The 12,569-nt window shown below is 48.1% G+C and overlaps 1 long non-coding RNA gene across 1 annotated transcript; it reads left to right on the forward strand.

Moving 5' to 3' along the window:
* The first annotated feature begins 6 nt into the window (after positions 1-6).
* Positions 7-6,958, forward strand: LOC134020802 (uncharacterized). Its single transcript, XR_009930445.1, has 3 exons — positions 7-229; positions 5,581-5,647; positions 6,148-6,958. It is a non-coding gene; the product is annotated as an uncharacterized LOC134020802 (long non-coding RNA).
* Positions 6,959-12,569: the final 5,611 nt, after the last annotated feature.

Raw genomic sequence — 12,569 nt, forward strand, 5'->3', positions numbered from 1 at the left:
ATCTGTGTCATCAGCGGCAAGGCAGGAACGGCGACGGAGCACGCACTCGCTCTGTCTCCACAGCGCTCGTGACAACATGAAAGCGCGAAAATTCCAAAATGAATTTGTTACCAACTAACGAATTCACTGTCTTCTGAAAGATTCCCCGTAGTGTCCGATGTTCAACCCACTACCATAACAGTCGCACGGATGTTTGCGCGCGATGAGACTTCTCTGCATCAGACAAACTGTAAGTTTATAATTTCTGTAAAATTAACCCTTTTCCCTTCATAGCCTAGACCTGTCCTGCGAAGAAGTTCAACTTTGTGTCGCCAATGTCATATTTTTTTTACCTACTGACCTTCCGCAGTGATGTGCATGTGACATGTACACGTTCAAATTCAACTGGAAGTTTTATTAGGAACATATAAGCAAGTTTAATTGAAATGTTGAAATGGTGGGTGTTCAGAATTCATGTCTTGAATTTAACCTATCAATTAATAACTTGTTGTAGCCTGCATATTTTTTGTTGCTTTTGAGTAGGCTAATGCAAAAGCAAGAATATTGTGTTTGTGTTGTGTTTCTATTTCAAGAGGCTTTAGCCTATAGGCTACCTACTGTATCTGTAGTAATGGGATTACTGTAAAAATGAAAGGCCTTAAATAAATAAATAAAATGTATCGAGTGGAATTGGTAAATATGTTTGGAAATTAATTACGATTTAATGCGATGGTAGATTGTTAAATTGTTGTTTGAATGTCAGAATATCAGAGCAAGACGGTTTGTCAAATGCAGTTCCTAGGAAAATATTCCATCTCGACTCAACATATATATTTTTACTCCTTTTGATTATGCAATTTTTCAGTCTTGATCCTCCCTGTGTAGGCTACTGTAGGTAACCTAGTTTGTGTTTGTTAAGGTGCTGCTATGATAGAAGTGACTGAATTTAAAGCTGTGCCAAGCAGAAAGTCCTTCCAGAACAGTCTTAAAATTACCTGACTGCGCATTTGTACTTCTCTAGCTGAAGCAACAGTGGTAGTTAAAAAAAGAAAAGAAGCCAAACTTGACCTGAATGCCACCTTTGAAAGACAACATAGCACTAATGGAAAGACATATTATTCAAACCCAGTTACACTCCCCAACACACATTCACAAACACACACATAACAACAGTCGATTTTAGTCTGAACATAGTCCCTTCACCACTGTCATAATCCGTATTTAAAATACTTTGTTTCTCATGTCGACATTGCATTGAAATGCCCACAGCTATTGTAGAACCAAGTACCGAAGTCATGGAAAAAGCCTTTCTGGCTAAGACACAGGCTTTCCTAAAGAAAGCTGTTGGCTGTTGTCTGGCTGAAAACCTGTTGATAGCTGACCTTTACTAAGTTCTCCTATGTATACGTAACTTGTTAAATGATTACCCTATAATAAGGGTTATTATAAACTATACACGTTTCTGCTTTCTGGTGACATGACAAAGAGACAAGGAATGGTGTGTGATATTACACAATGTGATTTTTGATCCGGGCCCTCCCACATAATAATAAAAAAAGATAGCTTTGAAACTTCTATATCTGAATGTCAATCACGTTTGTATTGTAATGGCTCTAGTGGATGGTAAGGCAAGCTGGGCATGGTGACTGAAGCAGTCTGATGTCAGTGCTACAGGGGGACTATAGGCTGTCTATGGCAGGAGCCAGGTCACACACAGAGCCTGACCTGCCAATAAAGCAGACACGGTCTTCTAAGTCATCCTTCTTTTCTATGCTTATCTGAGAGGTGTCAAAGAGGACGCGAGGCCGCTGCCTCAGCCGTGTGACTGGTCATTACAGGTCCCACTCCAGCACACGCGACCCTGGCAGATGACATCTTCATGGCTTTGATTCTTACTGTGTGTGTTTTTCTTGTCGAATATCCATGTGGTTTTCCCTTATGACGGAAAATGTACTTTCAAAGTAGTGTGTGTTTATCTCTGTCTGCGTTTCAGGGTTTTATATGCATGACCTAATTCTGTAACGAGCAGAGAATCTGCAGTAATGGCTGCTTTCCTCTCTCTCTCAGTCCCTCTCTCTCTCTCCCTCTCAGTCTCTCTCTCCTTCCCTCTCTCTCTCTCTCTCTCTCTCTCTCTCTCTCTCTCTCCCTCAGTCTCTCTCTCTCCTTCCCTCTCTCTCTCTCCCTCAGTCTCTCTCTCTCCTTCCCTCTCTCTCTCTCTCTCTCTCTCTCTCTCTCTCTCTCTCTCTCTCTCTCTCTCTCTTCTCCCTCCCTCCCTCCCTCCCTCCCTCCCTCCCTCTCTGTCAACATGCACCCTCCCTCCCACCCTCAGTGTTTCCTTGTTGGAGCTGACTGAGAGCACACTAAGTTCATCTGAGGACAGGGGAAGGCTTTTCTTTCCAGTGTGAATCATTTTGGAAAAATGAGCCTCTGGACTGAAGTGGCCCAGCAATTTGGCTTGTTACTTCACTCTGCTTTTATTGTCAATTGAACTCGTAGTTCTTAATTTCACTGCCAAGAAAACTTCAGGTCCTTTAGAGATGCAGCAGGCAAAGCCAGTTCCTGAGTCAACCACGTCCTGTGAGCAAATAAAGTGAATCTCTGTAGAATGCAACCATCACTTCCTGTTTGGTTCGGAATACCAAAGGGAAAACGAACTTGGTTCCTTGTATTCAGCACACACTGAAAACTCTTTACTGGGGCAGTTGGGAGAATACCAAATCTAATACATTTTGGTCTTTTAAACATTCATTTGAACCACACAAAATAGTGTTCTGTGGATCTTTTTACATTCACTATCTTTTTAATTGACATGGTTTATTGTCCTCGCCACTTATAATCCAGATCCTTCGCAGCTATCTGCTGGTCTGTCTAGCGGCTGCAGGAACTAAAGTCTGCAGTGCGGTGAAAGATGAGTGTGAGAGAGGTGTTGGGTTGGGAGGGGGAGACTCGGCCCCCTCTCCCACCACCACACTAATAATGTTACCGTCTTCCTCAGGCCCTGAGGGAGGAGAGAGGGAGTTGTCTCCCTCAGGGCCTGGGTTTGGATGAGCTGGTGGCGGGCTGAACCCAGCTGCTGGTCCCTGTCTGCCCACAGTCTCCCGGCTCCCAGGCTGAATTATGACGGCCCGCGGATGGCAACCAGCCTAATTAGGATGACTGATTGCTTTTCCGCCTGCATTTCTCAGACAGTGATTGTCGTGCGAGCAGGAGAACAAGAGGAGGTGGATTCTCAATGGTCTGACAGATCTTTCTTTGGATGAGGACAACAGGACGTAGGGATTTGATTGGTTGAAGGAAATGTAGGAGGTGTCATAATTAGGTCAGACAGATTGGGGGTGTGGGGTGTAGAAGCCAAAGAGAAAGGTTATTTTGTTTCACTGTGGTGTATTGCAGTTATTAATGCTGGTTTTCCTTGCTGTAAATTATGTTGAAAAAAAATCTTTGTAACATAGTTTAACCCCTCCACCTCCCTCCCAAAAGAAACAAATGATTGTGCACTTTCATCACAAGGTTTTTCAAGCTTCGGCACCATATTGTATACTTGTTGCCAGGCAGGTTTCTTAGGATTCAAACCACTCAAACTGCCATATTGATATTTCTGTTTGAGTATGGGTAATATAATTAAAATGTAATACATAATTTAACTCATTAAGCATTGATCAAAATGCAAGACATTCTATCTTAGAGCCACCATAGCTTCATTATAGATGTATGTTATATTTTGTCTGTATTGAAGTATTTACAATGTGAGTTGATCCGAAGGATGTTTCAATCCAGTTTAAACAAGGAAAAAATAAGCAGAAATTATTTATTTATATTTTTTTGCAAAACAATTCCTAACAAATTCCCTTTGTTGTATGAAATTGTATGATTCAGATCAGCTTTTTATGTAAATGGTGCACTTTTATGGACCGATATGTTTGTCGGGTGTACTTGTACCGTGGTTCTTCGTTAAGACCTTATACGAGTCCCAACTGAACATGATTGTCAGCCTTTCAGCACCATGCAATCAGAAAGAAACCTCTCACAGGGTATTGAAACGAGTGCAAAATTATCCAGCCATTGACCTCTCACTGTGGTAATCTATGTGATTTGGCCCATATATCCCAGGGCATAATGGAAAAAAAAACATTTGAAAAGAGAAGCCTTGAATTGTCCATTTGTATGTCAGTCATTGCACTCGGAGGTGTGATGTGTGTGTTAAGTGGGAGCTGGTTTGGGTTAGTCTGCCCTGCTTTGTCCAGCTGCTTGGCTTTTGTTCGTCCAGTAATGAATTGTGGAAGCCTTGGCTTGGGCTGGTGTGTCTCATAGCAACAGGAGAGGAGGGAGAGCGCTGGCGAATGGAGGCGAGGCACGGAGAGATCATGTGGCCCTGTCGGAGGGTAGACAGGCCGCAGCTCTGTGTACTTGAGGAAAGTTCTGTTTGATGCAGTTGTCCAAAACTCCCTCACTCTTCTTAGTGCCACTTTGTAACCTAAGTGACCACAGAGAAACCAAGTGATTATTTTTCCAGGGCTGTTCAGGGACGTCGGGAATCATCATTTGTGAAAGTGGGTTGCTGTGACATTTATCTTTTTTTTGTTTGTTTGTAAGAAAGACATGATGCAGCAGGGATTACCCTACCATGTTATTTAAGCCCACAATTAAACCACCGTACTGTACATTGCCTTAAGTTTGTACCAAACTAAACCATATACAATTCACGTACCGTAGCATTTAAATATGATCTCAAATGAGCGGCTTAGAGAAAACAAGAGGTTGGTAAAACCTTTAATGATTAATGGAAACCCCCCTCGGTTATGTTTACTAATCAGTTTTAGGTCAGCTGTCTGTGTGTGTGTGTGGTGTGTGTGTCTGTGTGTGTGTGCGTGGTGTGTGTGTGTGTGGTATGTGTGTGTGTCTGTGTGTAAGTGTGTGTGTGTGTATGTGTGTGTGTGTAAGTGTGTGTGTGTGTGTATACGCGAGAGGTTGCGCAAATGCGCCCCTCACTTGTACTCTGCTCACACCGAGCCAGACCTTTTCTGAACTGACGACCCGACACCGAAGCCTGGCCGTGTTTGCCCTGTGACCCAGACACTACCTGTCTGATGCCATGGTTACGGGAACGGTGCAGGTTTAGTGAGGTGGCTCCAGGGATTCATTTCCCCTGCGTTAACAACCGGCCCTCTGCCCCCGATGGCCTGTAAACACAACCAACCCCTGGCCCCCAGCGGCCGGCAGCCAGCCCGGCACGGCTTCTGGGCCGTCATTAAAGACTCGGCACTCTCGCTGTAAGAGATCGGACTTGTCTGGACTAATCGCCACAGTGTCGCTGTAAGACATCGGACTTGTCTGGACTAATCGCCACAGTGTCGATGACCGTCCCTCTGCGCTGTCTCACTCGAGGCTGTTAGCGCTCCTAAATGAGGGATCCTCCAGTGTGAGTCTGATATTGTTGCTTTGGAGGAACCAGGCCTGGGGGCGGGGGGCGGTGGGTTTTGTAGAGAATGGGTAATGATATGCTCAGTTTGCGCAATATTTTTTATAGGTATTTTAATAGATTGTTAGCGGTACCTTAGTGTTGCTGTTTTATGACGTGCTTTCGTTTCTGCCATTTTACAGCAAATGGCCTGGAGGCACAGAACCAAGAAGACAAGATGGACTCTAGGAATGCAAGTCAGCAGAAGACGTAAGTTAACCATCTTTTTCTACTCTCATTACTTTCATTCAAGTACTCGGCTACTTGAATTGCTCTGTATCCTATTCAATGTCATTTATTTGCGTAGGGTTTTATGGGCAGCAGAAACCACAATCTCCTATTTGCCTTTCTCTCTCACCCTGCTTTCACTGACCTTGGACATCAGTGGGACTGCGGGGCTGTAATTCACAAGGTCTGGTTTTGGCACCTGCATACCAGAACCTGTCTTGCCTGGCTGAATGTATCTGTGTTAAACATTGATTGTTATTGACATTGCCTCTATCTACGTACATACGGAATTTACATACGGAACTTTACACACCGACCTTTACATACAGAACTCTTATGTTCCGTTGCTATGTTCCGTTGCTATGTTGCTTTCCTCGGGCTTGTGTTCTGAGCTTTTCAAACTGGCACGAGAGCTCTGAACTCATATTTTGGTGACTTTGCAGATTCAGAAGGCCTCTCTTGTTCTTTGGTGTGACTTGTAGTGTTCCAGGTGTCCACCAGATGCTGCAGGCAGCCTGCTCTGTCCCACTCACCATATGGAACAGAGAAGAGTCGGCTCTGACTGGAAAAAAGGGATTAAATAAGATCTCCTGAGGCATTATACTGTAGGTTTAGGATTATATTTTCTGTATGAATGATAAAATGAAAGCTCTTATGTATAAACATTCACTATAACTAAAACCACTGACAAGTTTCAAGATTTAAAATTAGTTTGTGAACTAGTATTTAAAAAAATCTAGATATAAAATCTAAAAAAAATATTTCTGGCATAATATTCCTGTATTTCCCCAGCACCTTCATAACACAATCACAAACAACACTAACACAGAAACACCTACAAAATCCAGAAATATTAAAAATAGTTTTGTCGCACTTTGCACTTAAATACATTTGAATTTCTCACACAGTGTCAGATCAAACCCGTGAATTCAGTCTGCTTGAACCGAGAAAACCAAAAAGGGTTTTACCTTCTGTTCAGACGAGCAACTTAACAGTTAACACAAGCAACAAAGCCAGACCTTTGCAAAGCATTCTGGGAAACTTGGCTGCCGGAGAAAGTGGCTGCTTACTTCCAGAGCGACTAGCTTTGCCGGGGCTGAAAATGAAGTTTGAAAGTGGAAATGAGACCTGCTCATGGCTGCAGGCTCAGTGAGCTCTTAAAGGGATATTACCAAAACATTCCTGGGCAGTAAGCAAGACCCGAACAGTACAGGACAGCACACTTTCACATAAAATGTACAGTTTAGATGTAAGTGGCAGTTCCTGTAAAACTAGTACTTAAATACCCCCCCCCCCCCCCCCTCTCTCCTTGTGAAATGCTTCACAGGGTAAGCTTGAATATGAACACAATCACACTTACACAAATACTTTTCCTTTCAGGATTATTATTGCATGTTAAGTTAAATCCAGCATATGTAATCACACAGTTTTAATGATCAGATAATGGAGACTAAAATATGTAATCAAAATGTAGGTTAATAAAAATAGTGAGTAAATATTCTGTAACTTAAGTTACAAAAACAGTGATTATATTGAATATAGAATTTTTATTTTAATCTGTATGAATTTACCATTTAGCTTGATAAGAGGATATTGTTATTTGTAGTAATGGCTGAAGCATTCATCCTGTAGGGATGAGACCGAGATTAAAATAACAGGATGCAGGATCAAATAAACACACACTCACAGCAGAACACAGACGGGTTCTACAGTGGAACACAGACGGGTTCTACAGCAGTCCGCAGATGGGTTCTACAGCAGAACACAGACAGGAACAAAGAACGTTGAGTCATGAAGAACAGCTAAACTGAATGAAGACAGAGCTGGGGAACCACTGCATGTCATAAGCACCGTGGAAATACAGGATCCTAAACCAGATCATAGGCTGGACAGCTCTTGTTGTTTTCAACCTATACTTTGGAATCCCAAACCTGCATGTCAAACCTGCATGTCAAACCTGCATGTCAAACCTGCATGTCAAACCTGCACGTCAAATCATAATTAAAATGTTCCACTTGAACTTGAACTTGAACATGAACCCGACCTTCAACTTGAACTTGGGTGTAAATGTAACCGAAAAGCTCAAGTGTAATTGATTAAGAAACGTGGAAATCCGTTAAACGTAATGGCGGGGTGAGCACGGGGCGAGCGAGGGGCGAGCGAAGGGCGAGCGGGGTGCGAGCGGGGGGCGAGCGCGGGGCGAGTGCGGGGCGAGCGCGGGGCAAGCTGCAGGGCAGGCGAGGGGCGAGCGAGGGGCGAGCGTGGGGCGAGCGTGGGGCGAGCGAGGGGCGAGCGCGGGGCGAGCGCGGGGCATGCGTTGTGAGAGGCCGCGGCTTCACCGTCGGTGTATTTATCAGAGGAAACGTCCATCAGCATGTGTGTGTGGGGAGCGTCCGGGCCTTGTGATGGAAGCGTGGGAGGACCGAGGGGTTGGCATCCCAGGCCAGGCAGCCTGGTGGCTGCGGAGCCCTCACAGCCCCTGCCTCGGGCACACTGGGCCATTCACACATAGATCGTATATTCAGCCTGCTCCGGCCGGCCCACCATTGTGAAAGTGAGCTCATTTGAATAGCCTTCAGTATTTTCGTGTGAGCAAGTCAGAGCTATTTGCATTTGTTCCAGTCAGAGAGGTTTACAGGTCAATTGAGGCAGGCTGGAAAAATCACACATGCCAATAACAGTTTTTTTTCTTCTTCTTCGTCTTTTCTTTACTTCTTCTAGCACCCCCCCCCCCACACACACACACACACAATCACCCTCTCTGTTTATCCTTTCCTCTCTCTCAGTCTTATTCTCTCTAGCTCTCTCAGTCTCTCTGTGTTGATTATGTGGTGTTCAGGGACTGGAATACCTTAGTTGGCGTGCAGGGTGCCAGTAGGGGCTCAGATAGTGTGGAGGGGTGTGTGCCAGACTTTCAGCCCTGCCCTGTGGGAAGACAGACTGCAGGCGGACAGGGCGTGGGGAAGGTCCAAGCCAACAAACCAAGACAGCCCTCAGACAAACCTATCAAATCACTTTAATTATCCTGGCTTTTCGGACCCCCTATTCGGCATTGGTAGAAACGTGAGTGTGTACATGTGTACATCAGACTGAGAATGCATGTATGCGCACCTACGTACGTGTGTGTGCGTGCGCAATCACCCCGTTTCAATCCCTCGTGTTCAGGGACATGTTTGCGAGTGTGTCCGTGAGCGCGCGCGCGTGTGTGTTTTCCATCTGCCTGGTTGTGCGCGGCCCGTAGTGTGGCGCGCCGTGTGACGGGGGCGTGCTGGCAGGGCGTGTCTGCCCCCAGCACGGCGCTGCTCTGCCAGGAAGGGGCTGGGCCAGGAGGGCTGGGCGGAGCTTGGCGGGGCTGGGCGGAGCTTGGCGGGGCAGGGCGGGGTGGGGCGGGCGGTTGGGGAGAACGATGACATCGGCAGGATGTGACGCGCGCTCACCAGACCGGCCGCCAGTGGGAGCCGCCCAGTCCCGGGGGAGACCTGGTGGGCAGCCAGAACACCCGTCTGCCTGAGGACCAGCACAGCTCACAGGGCCTGGCAGCGTTTGCAACTTGGGAGATGAAATGGTGTGATTCTTTACAAGCACAGTCATGTTCGATTCCCGTATGAGTAGCTATGAACGGCGATGGTGAATGCAGTGTGAATGTGATGCGGCTACTCCCCGACAGAGCCCAGTAGCGTTTGTCCTGACCTCCTGCCAGCCCCTGGGACTCTTCTGAGACCTGGCGAAAGCAGGGCTGCCTGGGTCGTCTTTATCACGCTCCCCTAACCCCCACCCCTCCTCTCCCTGGCCCAGTGATGGCACTTGGTGCCAGAGCCACTCCTCCTCTCCTCCTGCTCCATCTCCACCCTCACTCGCTCTACTCCTCCTGCCTCCCTCCCTCTCCTCGCCCTCCTTCTCCTCCACCCACCCACCCACCCTCACTGCCTCTCATCTCTCTCCCTCTCCTCTTCCTCCTCCACCCTTCCCCTCTCTCCTCCCCCACCTCCTCCCTCTCCACATCTACCCACCCACTCTCCTCCCCCTCCACCCTCCCCTCCGGCCTCCCCCTCTCTCCTCCCTTACTTCGCCGCAGGCAGAGCCAGGCATGGGATCTTCGTCTGCACACAAAGGAGCCTCCTCTATCTGTATACGCTGCACATAAAAGAGCCTTTTGTCATGAGCCTTGCACACATGACCGTGCAGCTTTCACCCTTCCCAAAAAAAAATATCACTCTCCCCCCCCTCCCCCCCCACCCCCCTTCCCATCCCTCTCCACCCTCCCCCCTCCTCCCCTTCCCATCCCTCTCCACCCTCCCACCCCCCTTCCCCTTCCCATCCCTCTGCACCCTCCTCCCCCCCACCCCCCTCCCCCCTTCCCATCCCTCTCCACCCTCCTCCCCCCACCCCCCTTCCCCTTCCCATCCCTCTCCACCCTCCCCCCCCCCACCCCCCTCCCCCTTTCCCATCCCTCTCCACCCTCCACCCCCCCAACCCCCTTACCCTTCCCATCCCTCTCCACCCTCCTCCCCCCCACCCCCCTTCCCATCCCTCTCCACCCTCCTCCCCCCCCTCCCCTCTCTCACCCTCACCCCCCAGCTCCACCCTCCTCCCCCCCCTCCCCTCTCTCACCCTCACCCCCCAGCTCCACCCTCCTCCCCCCCCTCCCCTCTCTCACCCTCACCCCCCAGCTCCACCCTCCTCCCCCCCCTCCCCTCTCTCACCCACACCCCCCAGCTCCACCCTCCTCCCCCCCCTCCCCTCTCTCACCCACACCCCCCAGCTCCACCCTCCTCCCCCCCCTCCCCTCTCTCACCCTCACCCCCCAGCTCCACCCTCCTCCCTCCACACCCCTCTCACCCCGGCTGACATTCGTTTACGGGAGAGAGGTTTTTCAACGCGAACCAACCCCCAAAACAATCCTGAAGCATCCGGGAACTGCCTCTCGGCCTGCCCCTGGATGAGGTCACTATGGGTCTGTGCATTACAGCATGTGCTGCCTTCAGATCATGAATGCCACTTCTATTTTTTCTGTCTCTGCTGGGTTTGACATTTGAGCGAACTGGAGGGGCATTAGCTGCTGGTAGTGTGCCAGGTCATCAGCCCCATTATGCTGGCAAAAACACACTTGAGACAGCAGACCAAGAAAGGCTGAGCCTCTATGCATCTTTCATACCTTCTGTTTCCTGAACTCTCTGCCCTGTAAGGGTCCTGTTTGTGAGGCTTGGTAAACACAGGAGAGTTCCCAACAAAGTTTCCTTAAATGTACTGTGACTTCCTCGCCATAAAAAAATACGATTTGACAGTTTTTGGCAGTCGAACAGCGACAGATATTGTCACGGAGGGATCCCACAGTTGGACAGGGACTGCGTCAAGTGCCTGGGCCACGAAAAACGCTATCCTCAGCACTTTCTTTAAAACGCACCCTGCTCCGACTCTCCGCTCCCGTCCAAATGAGTGTGGGTTTTGGAAAGCCTTCCAGATCATCTTGCTGTCACTGCACACACAGGCTGTTCCGGAACGGAAAGATAAGATTGACTTCTTCTCCCCGCGCCACGGCCTCTCTTTGACCCCTGGCCGGTGTGAGAGGTCAGTGGCTGTCATGTAGAATTTCCCCCCAGGCTGCCCACACTCCTACCCAGGCTGCGATCATTGAACTTGGGAGGGGCTTGGTCCCCAGTTGACCCTGCTGTAAAGAGGTGACATGAATGTCCTAGCATGGGCTGGGCTGCGGCTCACAGGGACTGGGGATGACAGGAAATATGTTTCATAGGGCTGAGGGGCCAGGAAATGTTCTTGTGGCATAAACAAGGCATCGGGTTCCAAAGTCTGTTTTCCTCCAAAACCTTATTTGTGCTGCTTTGTCAGATACATTGCATGTATAAAGATTTGTGTTTTAAAAAAGGTGATAAAAAAAAATATATATCTTTATACCATTAAAGTAATTTATATTTTCTATGAAATTCCCATTTGTTAACAAACCATGTATTTACTCAGCTGTTCATATAAAACATGCTTTTCACACTTCACAAGTGAGGTATTTAAATGTGGTATGTTGCAGAAATATATCACTTTCATTAAAATCGTACATGTCAATCTATCCTGTATTTATCCATCCGGTGCTTGTATTTATTTAAAAAGTTGACGTCGTGGAGCTCAGGTGTTTCTGAACAGCAGCGTGACATCGATTCCACTTCCAGAAATCCCAGAGACGTTAAGCCAAGGCTCTGGATCCCTGTCTGAAACCCTGTCGCTGTGTGCCCAGTGTCTATTGTTTTTTACCACATCGAGAGTGCACACGCAAAATATAATAAAAACATCAAATGAGATGCGGTCGTTTCTGTGTCGTTACGTCTAAGCTGTGGCTCTGCAGACTCCCGTCACCTGCTGATGCTGAATGCCGAGGTCAGTGACCAGGAATGTTGTTACCTTAAGTGCCGCTCCTACAGTAACTGAATTACACCTGTTAAAAAAGCAGCTTCACTCGCTACCACAGTCCACCATCTGCTGTCACCACTGTTCTATGTTCAATCGCTTGAAAGGGATTGTGTGTGAGGGGCAGTGTTTGAGTGTGCAAGGTGTCGGGTACAGTATTTAGGGAGAGAGTGTGTTTGAGTGCGTGAGGTGGAGAATATGAACAACGAGAGGGTGGTGGAGGACGTGAACACAGGGAGAGGGTGTGTCTAAGTGTGTTAGTGAGCAGTTTGGGTGTGTCAGGTTCATCCGGGGGCTTGCAGCCCACTCCACGCTGACCATGGCCCTGCCTCGTGGCTCAGACCGGGGCCTGAGCAGGCCTGGGCCAGCAGCTTTGGGCTGGATCTGGCCCTCTGGCCCGGCTCTCTGGGCAACACAACTGACCGGACTGAGCAGCCCTCGGGGAACCAACACAGACGGGAGCCGAGGTATGTTAGAGCTTGGCGAAGGC

This window comes from Osmerus eperlanus, chromosome 5, assembly GCF_963692335.1.
Source record: "Osmerus eperlanus chromosome 5, fOsmEpe2.1, whole genome shotgun sequence".
Taxonomy (NCBI): Eukaryota; Metazoa; Chordata; class Actinopteri; order Osmeriformes; family Osmeridae; genus Osmerus; species Osmerus eperlanus.